Source organism: Eriocheir sinensis, chromosome 11, assembly GCF_024679095.1.
Source record: "Eriocheir sinensis breed Jianghai 21 chromosome 11, ASM2467909v1, whole genome shotgun sequence".
NCBI lineage: Eukaryota > Metazoa > Arthropoda > Malacostraca > Decapoda > Varunidae > Eriocheir > Eriocheir sinensis.
In genome coordinates, this window is record NC_066519.1 from 24,694,892 (window position 1) to 24,718,876 (window position 23,985).

General features: G+C 44.4%; 1 long non-coding RNA gene across 3 annotated transcripts in view; it reads left to right on the plus strand.

Annotated features, from left to right (window-relative positions):
* The first annotated feature begins 236 nt into the window (after nucleotides 1–236).
* The window catches only part of LOC126997102 (uncharacterized), a 65,058-nt gene continuing 41,309 nt past the window's right edge, over nucleotides 237–23,985 (plus strand). For 2 of the 3 annotated variants that reach the window (XR_007751904.1, XR_007751902.1), the window contains exons 1-2: nucleotides 237–470; nucleotides 6,601–6,777. This is a non-coding gene — a long non-coding RNA (uncharacterized LOC126997102). The remainder of the gene's footprint in view (nucleotides 471–6,600; nucleotides 6,778–23,985) is intronic. The other variant, XR_007751903.1, reaches the window with a different exon arrangement.

Consider the following 23,985-nt stretch of genomic DNA (forward strand, 5'->3'; position numbering starts at 1 on the left):
TCCTACATAGCTCATTCACATAGGCATAGCAAATAATCTTCTTCGCTGAGGACACGTCTAAGTTGTATTCAGCCAATAGCGATGCTCCGTGTAGGTACACAGGCGGAGTGTTATAGCGTTTAGTTGTTGGTGGTTAGTTCGAAAGCAGGTTAATAATGATTCACGTGTTCGAACAGCTCGCGTAGGAGGTTTGGGAGTCTGCACTTAGCGGCAGAACCCCCAACAGCGTAGGCGGCGCGGCGGTGGATGGGTCAGGGTTAGTCAGTGGTTTAACTTTGTGTCAGTGATAAACAATGAAGATACACCGTGTTTGGTGCCACGGACTAAACTAACAGGACAGAAACCTTGCAATGAGGTGACACGCTACCCGAACGGATGCTAGCGAGAGGGCGTGGGTGTGGTGAAGGCGGCGTACGTGGCGGTAACTGCCGGCCGCCGCCGCGCCAGACCGGTGAGGTGAGCATCGTTTGGTGAGTACACTCATTGCCGTATCGATATTGAGACGGCAATGGTTCACTACGCTTCTCTCCCAAAACAAGCTTGGGGACCTGTGGGAATTTAGGGTGACCACCCGTTAAAATACGGAATCGTTCCGTATTGGAGAATGAAATGGTGCGTTCCGTTTTGAACCAATACGGAACGCCATTTGTTCCGTATTTGTCTGTCTGAATGTGCAAGTAGATAAAATTCAGCATTTTAAAGCTGTAGTGATGTCAATGTTCGGTTAATCTCACAAAACCGACGGTAAAATTATGTGTTTGTCAAGGGTCGTCTTGAAATACATGTAGGGACAGTACGCAACCCCCCTTCCTCCTGCCTCCACAAGCAGCAGGCAACGACTGTCAAAGCAGGGCAGGGCCCCCGGCAGGCTACAGAAATTTTAGGGTTGCCACCCCACCCGTCCCTTAAAATACAGATTCTTTCCGTATTGGAGAGTGAGATGTTCCGTATTTTTCTGATCTCAAGGTGGCAACCTTAACTGGGAATGCGTGGTTTCCGTATAGGGAACACTAAATTCGTCGCAAACACTTACTCTAGTAGTGGTGGGAGGAGAAAATCCCTAAATGAAGGGAAGTACCCTAGATCTAGGATATTTTTCCTCCCCCCCCAATAGCTCAAAAGATATGCGATTGCGACGGATTTCGTGTCCTCCACCCGAAACCCCGCATTCCCACAGGTTCCCAAGCTTGTTTTGGGAGAGAGGGGGGAGTATGGGCAAACACTAGAATTTTACCCTGATTAGGCTGCATCATCATTAAATTATTTATTGAGTAAGCAATGTATTATATGGCTAGGATTACAATGGTAAGGGTAGGGAAGCTTCGTTACATGCACTCGTAGACGTGAATAATATCGGAAGGCCAGCCATGCACTCGACATCGTACCTCTCTCCCGCTTAGACCTGCACGTCTGCCAATGCCATGAGCACATCAAACATGAAAAATCACTGAGTCGAAACATTTCTTTTTGGACGGCTCATTTTGCCTGGTAGGTCACACGGGCAGGAGCAGGGCTCGCGGGTAGGGGGGACTCGTTCATGGCAAGTTGGGTTGTCCTAGTGCGTGAGTAAAAGGAGTTATGTAATGAATAGAAGGTGAAAATAGTTTAGTCAAGTGAAGGAGGGAAGTAGGCTATGGAGCAGTGTAGTCAGGGAGGAACAATATCAAATGTTAATCGTGAGTTGTTTCTTGCTCAGGTCTCCCTCACGCGACGTAGGAGTGAGTTAATTAGTAAGGGACGTGTAATCCTGCATTGCTGTATTAGGATCAGAGAATAATTTTGGAAAGATGGGAATGGATTAATCTTCCTGACTGATGGTTGTTGCTCGTGAGAGAGAAAACGGGTGGTGTGGCAGACATGAGAGAGAGAGAGAGAGAGAGAGAGAGAGAGGGCCATATACCTGCGTTTTATGTGGTGGTTGGCTTTGAAATGAATGAAACTGATGAATAAAACAAATACTGGATGACTGTGGCCTCCAATAGACGGGTTGTGAAGCATGTAAGCGTGGGTGACCTAGCTTTTGAGGGCAAGATGGCATTTTGCATTTTGAATTGGTTGGAAAAGAGATGACTCTGAAATTGTGCGGTTTCCATACTGTGCTGTACTCTGTTCCGGCCTGTCTGCTTTCCTTTTAACTCTTCCAGCCTGCAATCTATCCGTACCTGGCTTTTTTTTTCCTCCATGTCATCTCGTTCCTCCATGCTATCATTTTCCCTGCCTGCTTTCTCTTCGTTCTTATCACTCCCACTTGGCTACTCCTCTTTTCTCCCCTTGTCCTTTCCTATTCCTCCCTCGTTGTCCATTTCTTCATCTTGCCTCCATCCGTCTTTCTCTCCTTCTTCCTTTGATCACCTCCTAACCCTCACCCTCTTCATTCTTCCTCCACCCTTCTTTCCCACCTCTTGCTTCTCTCCTTTCCTCCTCGGCTTCTCCATTCTTCATCCCTCCCTCGCTTTTCCTTCTCTCCCTTCCTCTGTGGCCTCTCCATTTCTCCTCCATCCCTGCTAACTTTTTTATTCTTTTTCCTTCATTTATTTTCACCTTGCCAATCTCTGTTCTTCCCCATCTATCTTTCCCTCCTTATCAACCTCTGCTTCACCTTTCCTTTACTTTCTCCCTATCTTTCGACATGAATCCTCTCTTATTCCCTTTTTCTCCCTACCCGTACTCGCTGTCAACTCACCCTCCCTGCTAACCTTCCCTTCGTTCCTTTAGCCTTCCCTGTCACCGCCTGTCCTTTCCTCCCTCCTCTCTCTCGACAATTCCTTCCACCCCCTTCCCTTTTCCCCTTCCCTCTTCCATTTTCTCTGCTAACCCTCCCTTCGTTCCTTCATCCTTCCCTGTCACCCCACCTGCTCTTTCCTCCCTCCTCTCTCCATCCTCCCTCTTGGCAATCCCTTCCACTTCCTACTCTTCCCCCCTGCTCTCCATCCTCCCCTCTGCTAACCCTTCCCTATTCCTAGATCCTTAACCCTCGCCCCCTGGCCTTTCCTTTCTCCTCTTCATCTCAACAATTCCTTCCACTCCCTGTCCTTCTCCCTTTCCCTCTTTCCACCCTCTTCCTCTGCTAACCCTTCCCTATTCCTAGATCCTTAACCCTCGCCCCCTGGCCTTTCCTTTCTCCTCTTCATCTCAACAATTCCTTCCACTCCCTGTCCTCCCTTTCCCTCTGTCCACCCTCTTCCTCTGCTAACTTATTCCCAGATCCTTAACCCTCGCCCCCTGCCTCTCCCTGCCAGTCCTCCCTGTCGTTGCAAAAACTCTCTCCCGTAATGACAACCACCAGATTGCAATTCATTTCTGCGTTACGTTTCTGGCTGAATATTTAATCACGGCGCCTCGCATCCTTTGCAGGCAAGTTATGAAATTCTTATTTGTTATAGTAAAATTCATTGCTGCACTCTGTTTCTCTTTGTCCGAATGTTGCTCTTCCCCACCCCTCCCCCCCTCATCCCTGGCCTTCCTCCCCCTCTTCTTCCCCTTCTCTCTCTCTCTCTCTCTCTCTCTCTCTCTCTCTCTCTCTCTCTCTCTCTCTCTCTCTCTCTCTCTTCCTCACTCCTCATTCCTCTTTCACCCACTCGTTTGCTTGCTCCTCGTGTAGGTTACCCCCTCCTCATGCACCACACTCCTCCTCCCTCACCTCCCTCCTCCCTATACAGCTCGTTGCTCTTTTCTTTCTCCCCAGGTCTCTCTCCTTCCTCCGTTGTACAGCCGCCGTCCCGTCCCCCTCCTCCCTAGTTAACCACTCATTTACCCTCATTCCCCGGCAGCCCTACGTTCCCTCCCACCCCTCCATCTCTACTCTCCTCTCTCTCCCACAGCTTGTTGCTCACTTTTCCTCTCTGCTTCATCCTCCTTTTAACCCTTCATTTACTCCTTCCATTCTTTCATCTCTGCTACCTCTTCTCCAGTTTACTTTTCTCCCCTCTTCCTTCCTTCCCTCCTATCCCTCGCTGTTCACTTTCTCTTCCTCCTTCTTCCTCATTCCTCTTCCCTTCCCTCATTTGCACCCCCCTCGTTTCCCATCATTTCTCCCACTTTACTCCTCTTCTCTCCTCCTCCTTCTCCTTTCCTTCTTTCCTCCTATCGCTTGCAATTCACTTTTCCCCCCATCCTGTCTCCCTCCTTTTTCCCCTACTCATTCCTCCCCAGCCCCTACCCCCTCTCCCTTACTCTTGCTCTACCGTGTCCTGTCATGCAGAAAGAAGTCAGTCATACGCATAGGATTGAGTGATTGCTTTTGTCCATGACTGTGCGTATTGCGTCACCGTCCGTATTGCAGCATTTTTCAGTTTTTTTTTTTTTTTTTTTTTGGGGGGGGGGCTGTGATCGTTCTGATGGTTGTGGTGGTGGTGGTGGTGAGAGGTGTGTGTGGTGATGATGGTGATGACGATTGATGAGGCAGGAAACGTAGTGGTGGTGGTGATAGTTAGTGGGGAGGTAGGTGACAGTGCAGGTGGTGATGGTGTTGCGTGTGGGAAAGAGGTAATGATGGTGATGGATGGTTCTTGGTGGTGAGGAATAATGATAGTGGAGTTGGTTGGGTTAGGGAGGGAAGGTGTTGTTACTGATGAAGGTGATGATGGGGTAGGAAGAACTGTAGGCATGGTGGTGGTGGTGATGCTGGTAGTGGTGGTGGCTGGGGGAGGGGAGGTGTTAGTGCCGAAGGTTAGATAGTGATGACGATGAGGTGAAGTGATGGCGATGGTGGTGACAGAAGTGACGATGATCAGATAGAGGTGATGACAGTTGTTGGGAAGATGATAGTAGTGATGATGCAAAGAGGGTAGTGGTGTTGATGGGAGAGTGGTTGTTCGTGTGATGGCAAGTGATGACAATGATAGTGATGATAGTGATAGTGATGATAGGGATAGTGATGATAGTGATCGTGATGATAGCGAGTGATGATAGTGATGATAGTGATAGTAAGAAGAGTGTTGGTAGTTAAGTAAGAATAGTGATGGTAGTGGTGACAGTAGCGAGGTGAAAAGTGATGATCAGTGAGGAAAGATTTTAGTGGTGGTGGTGGTGGTGAGTTAGTGGTTGTTCCTAGGTAGTGGTGACAGTTGTGATGTAAGAAGTGATGACAAGTAAGGAAAGATTTAAGTGGTGGTCGTCGTGGTGGTGATGGGATAAAAAGTGACCGGATGAGAAACGATTGCCGTGGTAGTGGTGGTCATCATACAGAAGGAGTGATGGTAGTGGTTTTAGTTACATTAGAGCTGATGATGGTGATGACATAATTTGTGATGACATAATTTATAAAAAGTTGTGGCATTGGTGGTGATGAGAAGGGAGAGGTGATGGTGGTGGTGGTGGTAGTTAGGGTTGTTATGCTTTCGGTAATGAGAAGGGTTTGAATACGTGGCCTAACAGTTTGTAAATAGAGGAACACGGAGGTGATTATTTCTTTGTATTCCACCGTCTTCGTTTCGTGGGTATTCTCGTTTTCAGTTGCAATATAAAAGTTTTTAAAAGCAGGAAATGACGAATGATTTACGTTGTTAGTATCACCGTGCATGTTTTTTTGCCTCAGCTGGAAAGATGAGAGAGAATGTGTACTTTGATCACAGACTGACTCTCTCTCTCTCTCTCTCTCTCTCTCTCTCTCTCTCTCTCTCTCTCTCTCTCTCTCTCTCTCTCTCTCTCTCTCTCTCTCTCTCTCTCTCTCTCTCTCTCTCTCTCTCTCTCTCTCTCTCTCTCTCTCTCTCTCTCTCTCTCTCTCTCTCTCTCTCTCTCTCTCTCTCTCTCTCTCATGCATATTCAGCCAAAACACGCCATCAGTTACGAAAAACAAACGCTAATAAATTCACCTTATCCGTCACTGCTCTCTGCTTTATCAAATGCAACATCAGTCTGAACTAATATATTTACCTGCCGTAAAAATGAGGCAATGGACAGCTTTTTCTTTATTTATTGAAACTGACCCGCGAAGAAGACTATAATACATTTTTCTTCCAATAACTACTGAACAGATTTTTCTCGCGTTTTTTTTTTGGGGGGGATAGATTGAGGATAACTTAGTTGATGATCGAAAAGATAAAAGAACAGCTAACAACCTCTGTCTGAAAGCAAAAATCAAGCGAGGAAACGAGAAAACCCACGAAACGAAGACGGTGGAGTACAAAGAAATTATCACCTCCGTATTCCTCTATTTACTAACTGTTAGGCCACGTATTCAAACCCTTCTCCTTACCGAAAGCATAACAACCCTATCTATCACCACCACCACCACCTTATTACTATGGAAGGAGTCAGTCGAGTACACACACACCAACGTAAAACAAAAGCCAAGAATATTTATTGCTTCCTCACAGACAACACCCCAACACGTAGCCTGTCCTCGTTGCCTCCTACATGGGGCGAGGTTTTAAGAGACGAAAGTGTTGTATCCTGACGTAAGATGTTGCCATGTAGGAGTTGGATTCTCTTTGCTCACACTTACCACTGTTGCGCTGCTTGACATGTTGATTGAATAGAATAAAAAAGGTATCCATTAACAAATATATAGGCCAATACACACATTAACTCGAAGAAAATATGAACAAGCATTAAATACACGCAAATTCCTGACTATTTATGATTTATTTTTTCTTACAGAACATTTTGGGTTTACGAGGAAAAAACTCTAGTGACCAAAAGAAGGTTGTTTTGAGATAACTACATTTATTAAGACAAGAACGAAAAGAAAAGGCCGGCAATCAAGTAGACACGCGTCACCTGTAGACCGCACCTGCACCGCTGGAGGAATCACCTGCAAATCGGGTGCCCTGTCAGGTGAGTCACGTTTGTTCTTTGGAGGGTAGAGTGGGTACAGGTAAACAAGTATATGTATGTATGTCTAAGGTTGGTATTCTCAGACGCTTCCTCCTTTCACATCAACTATTTCCGAAGGCCGAGAAGATTAGTCGGGTTGTTATGTTTTTTTAGGTTGATGGTTCAGAAGTCACATTACCATCAGGGCCATAAAACTATTCTGGAAATGCTCAAAATTCCTAGCTTTGTGAAATGTGTGAACATGGGAGTCGAAATGTTTAAGAATATGATCCCAAGAACCTTTTTCCGTGTTATTTATTTATTTTTTTGCATGTTGACAGATATTTTTTCATATATGTTTTCTTACGTATTTCGATGCAATGTTTTTCCTTTTCTTTCTTTCTCTCTTTTCTTTCCTTTTAATATCTTTGTCCTCTCGTTCTCTCTCTGTCTCTCCCTCCATTTATAACTGTATGTTTATTTATTCACTAATTTCTCTCTTTCAAGTGCCTATGTAATCCTGTAACACTAACGAAGCCTCCTATTGGTGGGAGGGGACGAAGGAAGAAGGGATAGGAGGCAGGTAGAGGGCAGGAGAGGGGAGAGGGAGGGGCAAGAGATGTAGGGATAACCATAGATTACACTCATAAACAAGAGGCTTAGCTCGAGAACGTTCGCATCATTTAAACCATCAACAAACAGAAAAGGAAAACTCGCCACGGGGGGGAAATAATAATAAAGGGGAGGGCGAGGAAATCCCTGCAAAACGCCCCTGTTGGTACGCTTTCTGTTGTTACGCTGTTTGCTGCTGTTGACACTTGCCACTTGTAATTCACGCAACGGCAAACGGAGGCCGCCGGCGATCGACTGAGTGTAATGGCGGGTCGTTCCAAAGGTATGTATACGACACCCAATTATACTCAGTCGATCACGGGCGGTGCGTGGCTGGCTGGGTTGGTGAGACTGGCTGACTGGCTGGGTGGCTGAGTAACTGGTTCTGTGGCTGGCTGGGTGGCTGAGTGGCTGGATTAGTGCTTGGATGGCTTGGCTTGCTGACTGACTGACTGGTTTGGTGGCTTATTGATCGGTCCTATGGCTGGCTGGGTGGCTGAGTGACTGGTTCTGTGGCTGGCTGGGTGGCTGAGTGGCTGGCTTGGTGGCTTTGCTTGCTGACTGACTGACTGGTTTGGTGGCTTATTGATCGGTTCTATGGCTGGCTGACTGGCTGGGTAGATGGCTGGGTGGCTGACTGACTGGTTTTGTGGCTGGTTGACAGGCTGGGTGGCTGAGTGGCTGGCTGGTTGGGTGGGTGGTTGGCTAACTGGTTGACTGGGAGGGTGATGACTGGGTGGCTGATTGACTGGTTCTGTGGGTGGCTGACTGGTTGGGTGGCTGGCTAGGTATGTGGTTATGTCAGATTGGCTGTCAGGTGTCTGGCTGTATGGCTGTTTGGTTAAGTGAGGGAATTTTTCTGTGGCTGTATGGCTGTTTGGTTAAGTGAGGGAATTTTTCTGTGGCTGAATGGCTGTTTGGTTAAGTGAGGGAATTTTTCTGTGGCTGAATGGCTGTTTGGTTAAGTGAGGGAATTTTTCTGTGGCTGAATGGCTGTTTGGTTAAGTGAGGGAATTTTTCTGTGGCTGAATGGCTGTTTGGTTAAGTGAGGGAATTTTTCTGTGGACGAATGGCTGTTTGGTTAAGTGAGGGAATTTTTCTGTGGCTGAATGGCTGTTTGGTTAAGTGAGAGAATTTTTCTGTGGCTGACTCGGTAGGTGGTTCACTGGCTGGCTTGATGGTTTGGCTGACTGGCTAGGCGGCTGAGCGGATGGCTTGTTCAGGGGCTGTTAGGTTGGATGCGATGGCTGAATGGCTGGCTGGCTGGCTGATGGGGAGGAGTGTTATAAACGACAATGTGAAGGTTATTACCGCTATTATTCTCTTTTTCTGTGTTGCTCTGGACTATTTTGGATATGTTGATTGTGTGTGTGTGTGTGTGTGTGTGTGTGTGTGCGAGAAAGAGCGGAGTGACGATTTTCCGTGTTTAATTTGTATTTTTCTGGCGTGATATCACTTTTGCTTTCCGCCAAAGTTATTTCTCATTATGAATAAGAACACGTTGAATATTTACTACATTAAAACATAACGGAGAGCATGTAGCCCTTAACATACGAGCTTAAAATGTCCACGAATAATTGCATAACTTATTTAAAGAGTTCAGAGACACGCAGGCAAAGCGTGTTGGCCCGACTCTCAACCATGGAGGCGATGTGCTCGCCCTCGACGTCGCGCTGATCAACAGGCCGTGGGGCCGGTACCAAATACCAGTCTCCTTGCTTGTGTGTTGTTACGTTTATCAACGAACGTGCATGATTTTCAGAAAAAAATACTCAACGGTTCACGGCACGAAATTAAGCAAAAACTAGAGAACAGAAAACAAGATAAATAATACATAACTAAAATCAAGAAAATAATAAAATTGAATACAGAATATGCAACCTAACCATCGGACGTGAGTAGCAGCAGCAAGATGTAGCCTAATACCTAAGACAAGCAGAAGACTACGCAATTTAGCCGTCCGGCCGTGAGTACTAACGGCAATAAATAGCTTGATAATAAAAATAAAATAAGCACCGTGACCATTGGGCTTAAGCTGTAACAATAATTAATGCGTGTCATGCACCAACCATGGTGCCCTGCGCTTTATCGAACAGAATCAGAAACAGAATCGGAACAAAATTGGCCAAGGCAAGCTTTTGATAGCTCCTGCTTGCCCCGACACGTTAACATTTTTAGTGCTGAGTGATTATACTTATTGCGTTGCTTCAAACACTGTTGTCACAAATAGATGTCTACTGCTACGATTAGTCACACCTGGAAAACAGAAGAATAACAACAAGAGATACATCAACGACAACAACAATAACAATGTAATAGTAAACTATGAGAGAAAATGAGTTACATTAGCATATTTTGTCTGAACGATGGCGATTTTCATCGACTGTGTTCTGTTGATAGCGAGAGAGAGAACTATTTTCAGAGAAATTATCTTCTTGCCTGCATGCTTTATTTATTATTTCCATGCAATTTTCCGTTATATTATGCAAAATTCTTAAAATTAACATTTTTATATAATAAAAGTGTAATTATCATAAAAATAACGATAGTAGTGATAATGGTAATAATGATTTTAAAAAAATTCAAGCGAAGACACAGGAGCCGCCTTGGCCTTGACGATCACCCTCGGCCCAAGGTGTCAGGCTCAAACACCCCAACCCTGTTCTCGACGATCGGGCTTCTGAACACTGGCCTTTAGATTACGGTGCCTTGATAATGAAAACCTGACACAATTAAGAATGTTTAAACGTCGTTCGTACAGTTCAAGGAAAATCAGAAGTTCCTAAAAATATTTTTTTGTAGCTCTGGAGAGAAGAGTTTTAATGGCTACAAAAAAGGACACACACACACACACACACACACACACACACACACACACACACAGGAGAGGGGTGGCCCGACTGGTGTATTATCATGTAGATGAATACAGTAATATTACGGCGACAGGCGAGCATTGAGGTACAACGTGAGGTGAGAGAGAGAGAGAGAGGTGCGTTTGCGGGCGCGTTTGCGTGCGCACGCACACACTTCCACATCTGCGAAATTCTGGGCCTGTAGAAGCCTCGTGTGCACTTTCCTGTGGTCATAAGAAGTGTTCAGGCAACGCATCGGAACTCTCAGCGTCTGTGCTGCCCCAGCCACACACGAATTTATGGGACTTCATTAATAACAATTATAAAAAAATTTCCCATATTTTTTCTGGTACTATTTTCGCGACGCTTTCGTAAGATATGCTTGGCAGGGTTACTCTGGCCACTTCGTTATTATTGTGATAATAATACTAACAATGATAATAATAATAATAATAATAATAATAATAATAATAATAATAATAATAATAACAGTAATTCTAATCATCATCATTATTGTTGTTACTCCCTCATGTCTCCTTTATTTTACAACTCTCGTTCCAAGCTTTTATTTTTTTCCACAGCTTCCCTCTCCTCATTTCGCCCTTTCCCCTCTACCGCCTCCTCCTCCTCTTCCTTCTCCTCCTCCTGCGCCTCCTCCTCTTCCTTCTCCTCCTCCTGCGTCTCCTCCTCCTCCTCCTCCTCCTCCTCCTCCTCCTCGTCCCTTGTTTACCTGACGTATCCAGTAGACTTTTTTTGACCCTCCATTTTTAAGGTGTGTTTCCGAGTGGCTGTCCTGTTTTCCTTAAATTTGCATTCCTTCCCCTCCTGCATCCCCTTCCTTCTTCCCCCATTTCTTCTCCTTGCTCCCCTCCTTTCTCTCCCTCCCTCTACCCTTTTATCTCTTCCATGTTTCTCCTTTCTTCTCCTCCTTATTTTTTCTTTCCCTCATCTTACACTTCCCTTCTCTCTCCCTTCCTTGCTTCCTTTCTCTAACTCCTTTGTCCCTCTTTACCCTCCCATTTCTCTCCTCTCCTCTCCTCCCTCCTCTGTTTCTTCTTTACTTCTCCCATTTCCTTTCCTTCACCCTTCCACTTCATCCTTTTCCATCTCCTTTTTTCTCTCCGAATTTATTTTTCTACCCGTGTCTTCCTTCATCCTCCCTGCCATCTGTCCTCTCTCTCTCTCTCTCTCTCTCTCTCTCTCTCTCTCTCTCTCTCTCTCTCTCTCTCTCTCTCTCTCTCTCTCTCTCTCTCTCTCTCTCTCTCTCTCTCTCTCTCTCTCTCTCTCTCTCTCTCTCTCTCTCTCTCTCTCTCTCTCTCTCTCTCTCTCTCTCTCTCTCTCTCTCTCTCTCCATCCCCCTCCTCTTTCTTTTTATCTTTCCCTTTTCAATCTTCATCTTTTCTTGTTTCTTTTCTCCTTTTGTTTCCTTCGGCTCCTCCCTTCCACTCCTGTTCCCGAGTCCACTCTTTTATACCCCTGCTCCATCAGTTCCCTTTAACTCTCTCCACACTTTATTTCATCCGATATATATTTTTTTTGTAGCATTCTCGTCCCTCTCCGTCCCTCTCCCTTTCTTCCTTTCTGTCACCTTCGCCCACCTTTCTTTTATAAATGTTGTACCATCCTCCCTGTAAACTTTTCTTTCTTTTTCACTTTAGGACTCATTTTTTCTCCCGTCATGCCGTCTTCGTGTTATATCCACTTGTTCCATTCTTCTTCCTTCTTCTGTCACTCCCTCACCCTCCCTCTATCTCTCCGGGTTATTCCTTTTCACAGTTTTCATCTTTTTCTATCGCATGTTATCTCACACATCCTATCTCTTGTTCCATTTTTCCTCCTCTCGCTTCTTCTCTCCTCCTCTCTCCCTCCTTCATCTTTCGTGTTAACCTTTCTGTCCCTTCATCCTTTTGTTTCACGCTTTTCTACCATTCGCTTGATTCTCTCTCCTATCTCTTTTCCGCTTCCTTTCTCTCTCCTTTCTCCCTCCTTCGTCCTAACTCACCTTTCCTTCCTGTTCTTGCGTCACCTCTCCCTTCCGCTAAATCCACCCCCCTCCTCTTTCCCTTACTCTCTCTTTCTCTTCTTCACCCTTCCTTTTAACCCATCGTTCCCTTCTCTTCACTTCTCCCTGGCCCTTGTTCCATCCCCTTTCCTCTTTCTCCCTTTCTTCACCCTTCCTCTCCTTCTCTCCCTCCTTCACCCTTCGTTTTAACCCATCTTTCCCTTCTCTCCACTCCTTCCTGGCTCTCGTTCCACTCCCCCTTCTTCTTCCCTCACTCCCATTCTCTCCCTCTCTCCCTCCTTCTCTCCAATGGCACACGAGGCTGTTATACCCGCGCCTCCTTGTTGGTTCAGGCCGAGGGACAGCTGGCCGACGCTAACAGCAAAGATAATTAGTTTAATGCTAACAAGAGAATGGTAGCGGCGGGCCATTACGCATGAATGAGGGGCGCTGTTAGGCCGGGAGGGCGCGCAAGGAAGACTTTTTTTGGTGAGATTTTTTTGTGATTTTTTTTCTTTGTTTTCAGGTTTTGCGTAGTTTGGTTACTGTCATTAGTCTTGATCAGTGTTAGGTTTTGATCCTTACCCTGTTTTACTTTTTTGTGTGTGTGTGTCGCGTTGTTTTCTTGTATGTTTTTTGCTGTTTCTAGGGTCACACACACACACACACACACACACACACACACACACACACACACACACACACGCGCCCAGACACACACACGAACACACACACATACACACGAACACACACACACACACACACACACACACACACACACACACACACACACACACACACACACACACACACACACACACACACGAACACACACACGAACACACAAGCGAACACACACCCACACCCACACACACACACACAAGCACCCCCCCCACACACACACACTTTTTTCTTCTATTTTCATTCATTCATATTCTCTTCTGCCCATATGTATGTATTTTTTTGTTTTATTTGTTTTTTTCTCTTGTTTTTTTAATTTTGTTTTCTTTTTCTTGATTTCTAATTTTTTAATCGCATCATTTTTTGTTGTTCTTCCTTGTCATGATAATTGTGGGAAGTGTTTTATTTCCTTATGCTTATTTACACAATTCTCTCTCTCTCCCGTGTTAAAGATTCCTACTCATTTTCTTTATTAATTATTCTTTGCTCGTAAACACACATTATACTTAGGCAGAGTTCATGTGAGTTTACGGCCTACCTTGACTTTTGTGAACCACTGGAACAAACTGACTACTTTTGCCTTTTTTTTTTACCTTCCTTTCCTCTCTGCCTGCTTTGTACGACTCGCATACTTGAATATCCTTTTTTCGCTTGCTTTGTACGACTCGCATACTTGAATATCTAATCCTTTTTTCGCTTGCTTTGTACGACTCGCATACTTGAATATCTAATCCTTTTTTCGCTTGCTTTGTACGACCCGCATACTTGGATATCCTTTTTTCGCTTGCTTAGTACGACCCGCATACTTGGATATCCTTTTTTCGCTTGCTTAGTACGACCCGCATACTTGGATATCCTTTTTTCGCTTGCTTTGTACGACCCGCATACTTGAATATCCTTTTTTCGCTTGCTTAGTACGACCCGCATACTTGGATATCCTTTTTTCGCTTGCTTTGTACGACCCGCATACTTGAATATCCTTTTTTCGCTTGCTTTGTACGACCCGCATACTTGAATATCCTTTTTTCGCTTGCTTTGTACGACTCGCATACTTGAATATCCTTTTTTCGCTTGCTTTGTACGACCCGCATACTTGAATATCCTTTTTTCGCTTGCTTTGTACGACCCGCATATTTGAATATCCTTTTTTCGCTTGCTTAGTACGACCCGCATACTTGAATATCCTTTTTTCGCTTGCTTTGTACGACCCGCATACTTGAATATCCTTTTTTCGCTTGCTTTGTACGACCCGCATACTTGAATATCCTTTTTTCGCTTGCTTTGTACGACCCGCATACTTGAATATCCTTTTTTCGCTTGCTTTGTACGACTCGCATACTTGAATATCCTTTTTTCCACGGCTTCGGACAACGTCAACTCGGGAAAACATTAGCAGATTGATTGAAAGATGTACGAAAGCCTCAACTCCAATCTTTGCGAACTTTTACTATTTTATTTGAGTGTATTTTATCTCTAGTCATTCTGTAGCAATTATTTTTCCCAGAGTTTTTATTATATTTTTTTTATTATAAGAGTACAGTTGTCATTTTTCCTTATCACAACAAAGGTAATGACTGTTTCTCACGGCTTAGTTAACTTTATTTTTCCCGCTGCTTCCCAGTTTTATTAGATTTTTTTTTATTTTTTTTTATTTTTTTTTATTTGTCTTGTGCACTGTTACGCTCTTAAATGAATAACCTGTGCCTTCTGTCTTGATTGATACTTTTGCGTCTATCTTCATGTTGCTAATTTGTTGTCTCCTGCTTTTCGTTCTGTTTAGTATTTTTTCGTATTTATTTCCCGGCATTATCAAAGTTTTGAATTCTACGTTTCATAACTTTGTATGTATGTTGTTCGTTTCCTCTTGTTCTGTCAGTAGTAAAAACGTATAAAAAAGAAAGAAAAAGTGAGTGACTCTTGTTAATTATTGAGTTAGCGTTCATACCCGACTCTAATGCAACATTTTTTTCTCTCTAATCAAGTCTTTTGTGAATTCTTCTACGATGCTTGCCTGCCCATGCTTGTCAGCCAACGCGTTTTTTTTCTCCCCCGAAATATCAAAATGAAAGTATGAGTTCACGTCAAATGTGTTTCAGGAGAACTCCCAACATTTGTCAGGTGTATCTTGATCTGGATCTGTATTAATGATTAATGATGTGTTACATTTCCTTACCTCTTTATGTTCTTATCTTTATCATGGAACACTTGTGATTCTTTCCACCTTCTTTCTCAACTTGCCCAAGTTGTCTCAGCAATAAAAAAAAATGACAACAGTAAACGAAAGTAATGAAAAAAAAACAATAAATATAAATGATACTAATACTAATAATGATAACAATAACAATGATAATAATAAAATAATAGTAATAACAACAACGGCAGCAACAATAATGATAATTATGATAACAGTAATAATGATAATAATAATAATAATGATGATTATATTACTACTACTACTACTACTAATAATAATAATAATAATAATAATAATAATAATAATAATAATAGTAATAATAACGATAGTTGTAATGAGTAATTAACTTTTAGTTAAACAATGATTTCTTCCTGCCGCATTTCTTCTCCCTCTATTATTTTCTTAATATTTCCCTCTCCCAGATGCTATCCATATACAGGGGACTTGTCCGCCCTCGTATAGAGTATGCATCTCATGTGTGGGGGGGCTCCACACACACGTCTCTACTAGACTGAATGGAGTCAAATCGTCTCATCAACTCCCCTCCTACTTGCAGTCTTCCACCTCTTAAATTCTGCAGCAAAGTTGCATCTCTTTTCTATTTTCTACCGATACTTTCATGCTGACTGCTCTTCCGAACTTGCTAACTGCATATCTTCTCCCATCCGGCGGCCCCGCTACACACGACTGTTCGTTTGGTCATCCCTTTTGTTTCCAAATCCCTTATGCAAGAGTCAACCAGCATCTTTATTATTTTACCCCTTCCGCTGGTGAACTCTGGAACAGCCTTCCTTCGTCTGTATTTCCTCTTGCCTACGACTTGAGCTCTTTCAAGAAGAAAGTATCAGGACACCTTTCCACCTGATATTGACCTCTCCTCTGGCTTCTCGTTCTGTTGTCTTTGGTCGGAGCAGCGTCTAGCGGGCCTTTTTTACCTGTTTTTTTTTTTTTTTTTTTGCCCTTTAACTGCCTCCCTTGATGTAAATAAACCTTCCCTGCACTCCCTCTCACTTGTTACTCCTATCATATCTTCTATTCTTTTTCTTCTCCATCCTTCTCGCTTTCCTTCACGTTTTCTCCTTCTACGACCCTTCTCACTCTTCCTATCCCCTTTTACTTTCTTCTCCTCCCACACTTTTTCCTTTCAACACTCCTTTCATTCAAAATACTTTCATAACTTTTCAAAGTTTACACTCTACTCCTGCTACCTCATTTTAACCTCTCCTTTTCTACTTCATTACTTGCTTCTGTTCAACCGATTTTTCTTTTCTACGCTCCTCTCTTTCTTCCTAACTCCTCTATTTATTCATTTTTTCCCCTCCTCTTTACTTCTCTGTTTAATCCTTCTTCGCCCATTCTCATACCTTTCTCTGCTCCTCTAATTATTCCTTTTATCTTCCACTTTCCCTTCCTCCTACCTGTGCTTTCTCCCTTTCTTCTTTTCCTCTCCTCTCTTCACCTTTCTCCGTCTTTGACCTCTCCTTTATCCTTAGCATCCCTTTCCTCTTTTTTTCTCAACTTTTTTGCCTCCTTTCAATTCCCCTTCCACCCTTTATTCCTCTCACGTGCACCGTTGGCTGTGTTCATGAGTGGTCTGAAGTCTCATATTAAAACCATAAGAAGCACTCAAGTTTAGCCCGGGGCTCAGGATTAGTTCCGGGTCAGGCAGAGCGGTACACGGATCTAGTAATTCTTGTGTCCAGAGAGCGAAAGTCGAGCTATGATTCTCTCTCTCTCTCTCTCTCTCTCTCTCTCTCTCTCTCTCTCTCTCTCTCTCTCTCTCTCTCTCTCTCTCTCTCTCTCTCTCTCGTGCACCTCTTACACAAATTCTCAGACATAGTTTCGCTTTAAATTTCTGTATTATTTATTTTCTTTAACTTCGGCAACACAACAAGGCAAGGTTGCGTTGTATCATTATTCACCTCCAAAGAAAACGGATCAAAACGATGAACATCAAGCCGTAAACATGAAAAAAGAGAAACAAACAAATAAAACGAAGGATATAAATGTATTTCCATAGTTTTTATTCTTCTATAAGCGAATTCCGTCTAAAGGCAGTGTGGGGCGAGGGAGCCTGGTAAATCTTGAACAGGAAGGAGACGAGGAGACGAGAGGAGGAAGAAGTGGATAGCGGAAGGGAAGGGAGGGAAGGAGAGCGAGAGAAGGGCAGGGAGGAAGGGAGAGGAAGCGTGACGAGAAGCAGGGGTCCTGTTATGGAGCAAGAACGAGAGAGAGAGGGAGGAAGAGAGAGAGAGCGAGAGAGAGAGAGCGCGAGCGCGTGCAACAGAGAGAATATGGAGGGGAGGCAAGTTGTGAGGTCAAGGAAGGGAGACATTGCCGATAAGAGAGATGCAGACAGGCAGATACAAAGTCAAAGTGCCAGAGAGACAGAGAGGGAGAGGAGGAGACGAATTAAGGGTACATAGGGGAGAGGAGGTGAGGAAAAGAGAGGAGAGCATAGGAGAAGATATTAGCGTAAGGAAGAGACTGGAGGAGAGGAGAGGAGAGGAGAGAAGAGAGTCAGAGAGGGAGAGGAGACGAGATAAGGGTACAGAGGGGAGAGAAGGTGAGGAAAAGAGAAGAGAGGAGAGGATAGGAGAGGATATTAGCGTAAGGAAGAGACTGGAGGAGGGGAGAGGAGAGGAGAGAAGAAAGTCAGAGAACCTTGATAATAGAAGCTGAGAAGATTCCACAGATGTAATTAGAGGGAATAGCAAACGTTGTGTGCCGAAATGAGGGTGATATTATATACTACATAAGGATTCTTGAACGTACTGAAGGAGAATTTCAAAGGGTATCTGCAGTAGAGTCTTTGTGTACATATAAGTATCATATAATCCCCAGAGTGTAAGGGATGTGAGAGCTGCTTACGCTGGAAGGGATGAAATAATGTGTTTTGCCACGTCGTGAAGCTCTTTGTGTTTGATATAACCATCGGATAGTCTGTAAAGAGTCGCTGATTTTTTTTGTTTTTTGCTTGAGATTGAAACTTATTCTTTTGCTTTTTCAGTTAACACAATAAGAAACATATTTGCTCGTATTATTAAAATGTAGTTCATGAAATGTGATGGAGTGTATTTTTTAAAACTATTATTTAATTACAAAAATCTTTGCACCTCGAATACGTCACAAGACACGTGGGAAACACTGTTATTCCATTGCCAAGTGTCTGGGAGGCAAAAGAAACACTGAATGCTATCCTTTGACACGAGATATGACTTTTTTTTTTTTTTTGCACGCCTGTACACAAATTCGTCACGTGTGTGAAAACATATTATATTTCATATTTGGAGAAAAGTTTGGCGGAGCAGCACAAAATGCCGAGAACCGTCTCTTGCAGAATATGTAAATAATGTTTATTCCAAGTTTAATATATCCTTAGGAAGGTTTCTCGGCTCAGGCTGCAGGTGTTGCCACGAGTTCGTCACCTCGGAGGAATTCGTTAATGAAAAATTCTCGTGATGCTATTTTTTGTTAGCTTGTTGTTGACAGCCGAGAGAATATCATAGTTGACGTGTATTAGTATTTACGTATATTTCTTGCCTGAGCAATGACGAAGGTACGAGACGTGGAGGGAATGAATCTTAGGTGTTGTGAAGTGTGTGTTGCACCTCACCTGAGAGTCATGTGGTGTTTGGAAAAGCAAAAATATATGAAAATGTAGTGTCGGTTTATATTAGTCGAAATTATATTACTTACGAAGAAAAAGTAGTATTAGATGTTTTTCACTCAACTCAGATGTCAACTTTGCTGCATCTAAAAAATCACTATACGATCACTGTATGCCTGTCTGTCTGCCTGTCTGTCTGTCTGTCTGTCTGCTTGTCTGCCTGCCTGTCTCTTTCTTTTCATATATTCTCAGAAACTTCTACAAAAAATCCCCTGATGGAAACCCTTATTATTTTAACAACTATAAATGAAACTGACAATTTTCATCTACCTTTCCCCTATCTAAGTAAAAATATTATATATACATACTCTCCTCCATCAAATTTAGGAGCAGCGAGTATCGGGCTTTTTTTATTATTGTTTCCTTTTTTTTTTTGTGCCCTTGAGCTGTCTCCTTTATTGTAAAAAAAATACAAAATAAAAAAATAAAGATATTCATAAAGTCTTGCAGAGTCTTATAATCCTTATGTTCCCCTTCTTACTCCTGTTTCTCGCCTTTCTCCTCCTTCACTCCTTCACCCACTCACTCCTCCAGGAACATAGTGTCAGACAACATAAACGTACCCTTCATTTAGCCCGAGTGCATCCTGTAGCGACCATAACACAAGGAGGAGCGCGGCATTAGTGCGTGGAGCAGGGGAGGGCAGGGTGGGGAGGCGAGAGGCGGGCAGACCTTGTTAATGTTTGGCGAAAACTCAGGTACTGGGGCAGGTTCTTGGCTTCCCTGTGGTTGTGGTGGTGGTGGTGGTGGTGGTTAGAGTGGTGGTGGTGGTGGGCAAGGAGTAGAAGGAGAAGGGGGAGGGGGAATAAGAGGAGGAGGAGGAGGAGGAGGAGGAGGAGAAGGAGGAGGAAGGGATGTAGGAGGAGGAAGTAGAAAGCGTCACATTAACTAGTAAGATTCAGGAAGGAAGGGTTAGAGAGAGAGAGAGAGAGAGAGAGAGAGAGAGAGAGAGAGAGAATGAATCCGGTTTGTTCAAGGAAGTTATGAGAGATACAGATGATCCCCTAGGGTACACACACACACACACACACACACACACACACACACACACACACACACACACACACACACACACACACACACACATATATACACACACACACACACACACACACACACACACACAGGTAGGAAGACACTTACCGAACGGGCGTGAGCTACTCCCGGTGAGGATATATGGGAAGCGAGGAGGGTGCTGAAACCCTTCAAAGACCCTTCCCATGTCCTCACTAACCGTTTCCCTATTGTCTCATCAACACCAGAGAGCAGTGCAGCATGCTCTCTAAAGACAGTTCCTCTCTCTTTTTACACCACACTACATTTACACAACATACGCACCTTTTCACAATACTCAAAATTCAAAATGGCGAAAAATTACAGAGCCTCGGAGCCCCGCCTGGGGGGTGGGGGGACCATAAATTCCCCCAGGGAGGACTCCCCTTCTGGCTGCCGACTTGAGAGGTATCCTGATGACTCCTCGAACCTCCTCCTTATCAATTTCTGCAACATTCGCGGTCTTCGTTCTAATTTTCATTCTGTGGAACACCATTTCTCCTCCTCTATACCTCACCTTCTCTTCCTCACCGAAACACAGGTTTATGAGGCTACTGACAGCAACCTCTACTCTGTTCCCTCCTACTATCTCTATCCTAAATTTCAATCCAAAGCTGGATGTTGCGTCTACGTGCGCAACGACATCACTTGCTCTCGGCCCCACGACCTTGACTCTTCCGAATTTTCTACCATCTGGCTAAGACTTCATTGTCATTCTATTACTAAATACATCTGTGCTGTTTATCTCTCACCTAACTCTACTAACTATGTAAAATTCTTTGACTATTTGAGCTCTAAAGTGGAGCACATCTTGACTCACTCGCCCTTCGCTGAAATCTCCATCTTAGGATATTTCAATGTTCACCACCAGCTTTGGCTTTCATCCTCCTTCACTGACCAGCCTGGTGAGCAAGCCTTAAACTTTGCTCTCCTCAACGACCTAGAGCAGTTGGTTCAGCACCCTACTCGTATTCCTGACAGTTTTGGAGACAGGCCCAACACTCTAGACCTCTTCCTTACCTCCAATCCTTCTGCTTACTCTGTCAAACTGTTCTCTCCGTTGGGCTCCTCCGATCATAACCTTATTTCTGTATCCTGTCCTATCGCTCCTGTACATCCTCTGGACCCACCGAAGAGGCGATGCTTCTGGCATTTTGCTTCAGCTCGGTGGGACGACCTGAGGATGTGCTTTTCCGATTTCCCGTGGAATGATTACTGCTTCCAGGAGAGAGACCCCTCTGTGTGTGCCTAGCGCATCACAGAGGTGATTGTCTCTGGAATGGAGGCATAAATTCCACGTTCTTTCTCTACTCCTCATGCTAAAAAGCCTTGGTTTAATCATGCTTGTTCTCGTGCTATTAAAGATAGAGAGGCAGCTCACAAAAGGTTCCAGAGCCTTCGTACACCCGCTAATTTTGACCTTTACATTTCAGCCCGGAATCGTGCCAAATCTATTCTCCGACTTACCAAAACTTCATTTATCGATAGAAAATGTCAACATCTTGCTTCTTCTAATTCTTCCCGTGACTTCTGGCATCTAGCCAAAAATATTTCCTCCAATTTCACTTCTTCCTCTTTCCCTCCTCTCCTTAATCTTGACGGCAGCACTGCCGTCTCATCTGTCTCTAAGGCTGAACTCTTCGCTCAAACTTTCTGTAAGAACTCCACCCTGGACGATTCTGGGCATATTCCTCCTACTCATCCCCCCTCTGACTCCTTTATGCCTGTTATTAAAATTCTTCCAAATGATGTTTTCTATGCCCTCTCTGGCCTCAACTCTCAGAAGGCTTATGGACCTGATGGAGTGCCTCCTATTGTCCTTTAAAACTGTGCTTCCGTACTGACACCCTGTCTGGTCAAACTCTTTCGTCTCTGCCTATCAACATCTACCTCTCCTTCCTGCTAGAAGTATGCCTTTGTACAGCCTGTGGCTAAGAAGTGTGACCGTTCCAATCCCTCAAACTACCGCCCTATAGCTTTACTTTCCTGTCTATCTAAAGCTTTTGAATCAATCCTTAACCGGAAGATTCAAAAGCACCTTTCCACTTCTAACCATCTGATCGCCAGTATGGGTTCCGCAAGGGGCGTTCTACTGGTGATCTCCTTGCCTTCCTAACTGACTCATGGTCATCCTCTCTTAGCCTTTTCGGTGAAACCTTTGCTATTGCGCTGGACATATCAAAAACTTTTGATAGGGTCTGGCACAAATCTTTGCTTTCCAAACTACCCTCCTACGGTTTCTATCCTTCTCTCTGTACCTTTATCTCCAGTTTCCTTTCTGACCATTTCTATTTTTGCTGTGGTGGACGGTCACTGTTCTTTCCCTAAACTTATTAACAGTGGTGTCCCTCAGGGTTCTGTCCTATCTCCCACTCTCTTTCTGTTGTTCATTGATGATCTTCTTTCCAAAACGAACTGTCCTATCCATTCTTACGCCGATGACTCCACTCTGCATTACTCAACTTTTTTTAATAGAAGACCCACTCTACAGGAACTTAACGATTCAAGGCTGGAGGCAACAGAACGCTTAGCCTCAGACCTTACTATTATTTCCGATTGGGGCAAGAGGTACTTGGTGTCCTTCAACGCCTGACGCCGTTCGACGCCTCTGTCGACTGAACCCCCGAGGCTTCTCAACCCGCTGTGGGAGGGGACTTGGTGACCGCCAGCGCCTTCCTCGTCAGACAGCGGCCGAGCCTCGCTCTGAACACATGATTCTACTAAGGCTCCAGCCCTGCTCTCACTCGGGTTAACTCAGATACCGTGGGCTCGTTCTGGGTGCCTTACCTCTCCACGCCCTGGACTCCCGTTACTGCTGTGAACCTGACGCCCCTTCTCCTTCTGCGCCTCCCTCGTCCACCACGTCTACACCACTTCAAGGACGAAGCTGTGCTGCCTCGTCAGTGCCACTCAAAGGAAGAGACGCCCAGAAGAGGAAGAAGCCGTGCGACGGGTCATTGCTGAGTCCGGCGTGCTGAAGCCTTGTGTTGGAGACTTCCGATTGTGAGGCCTGTTTTGGGGTTTTCTACTTTATTTAAAGTAAACTGGTGTCTAACCATTTATCTTGTTGTTTGTTATCCCTTCCGATTACAGCACCCAACACTGGAACCTTGACACACACACACACACACACACACACACACACACACACACACACAGAACATATTAATGGTGGCCATGTATATTTCAAGCAAATTTCACTCGTGTCTATGAAAGTCAATACCGTTAATAGTATTGTCGGGAGCGTTTGAGCGGTTGTAGTGGTGTTGGTGGGGATGATGGTGATAGTGGTGTTGGTGATAGCGGTGGTGGTCGTGGTGGGAATGGTGATAGTGACGATGGTGGTGGTTGAGGTGATGGTGATTGTGGTGGTGGTTGAGGTGATGGTGATTGTGGTGGTGGTTGAGGTGATGGTGATTGTGGTGGTGGTTGAGGTGATGGTGATAGTGGTGGTGGTTGAGGTGATGGTGATAGTGGTGGTGGTTGAGGTGATGGTGATAGTGGTGGTGGTTGAGGTGATGGTGATAGTGGTGGTGGTGGTTGAGGTGATGGTGATTGTGGTGGTGGTTGAGGTGATGGTGATTGTGGTGGTGGTTGAGGTGATGGTGATTGTGGTGGTGGTTGAGGTGATGGTGATTGTGGTGGTTGTTGAGGTGATGGTGATTGTGGTGGTGGTTGAGGTGATGGTGATAGTGGTAGTGGTTGAGCTGGTGGCGATGGTGATTGAGGTGATTATGATGGTGGTGAGTTTTGAGTTGTTGTTGTTGTTGTTATTGTTGAATAAAATGTCGGTTGTTTTCCATTGTGCATGAGTTATGGTTTTGTGGTTGTGGATGTTATAGGGTCAGGGAGTCATTGTTCTCCTTATTTGCAGTGTGGTTGTATGGTGGTAAGAATGAAAGTGCAGGTGGTGGCTTTGGAGGTAAACAGGATTACGTTACTATGAATGTGGTTGTATTAGGTGCATCGTATGGTTGTTTAGGCCCCTCGTGTGTGGTTGATTTTTGTTTTTTTCTGGTAGTAGTGTGACTGGTATTAATGGTGAAGAAAAATTACTGTCCTTTGTGGTGATGGTGGTGTTGGTGGTGATGATGGTGTTGGTCATGGTTGTGGTAGTGAGATTGGTGGTGGTGGTGAACGAATTGCAATCACTATAATCGTTGTG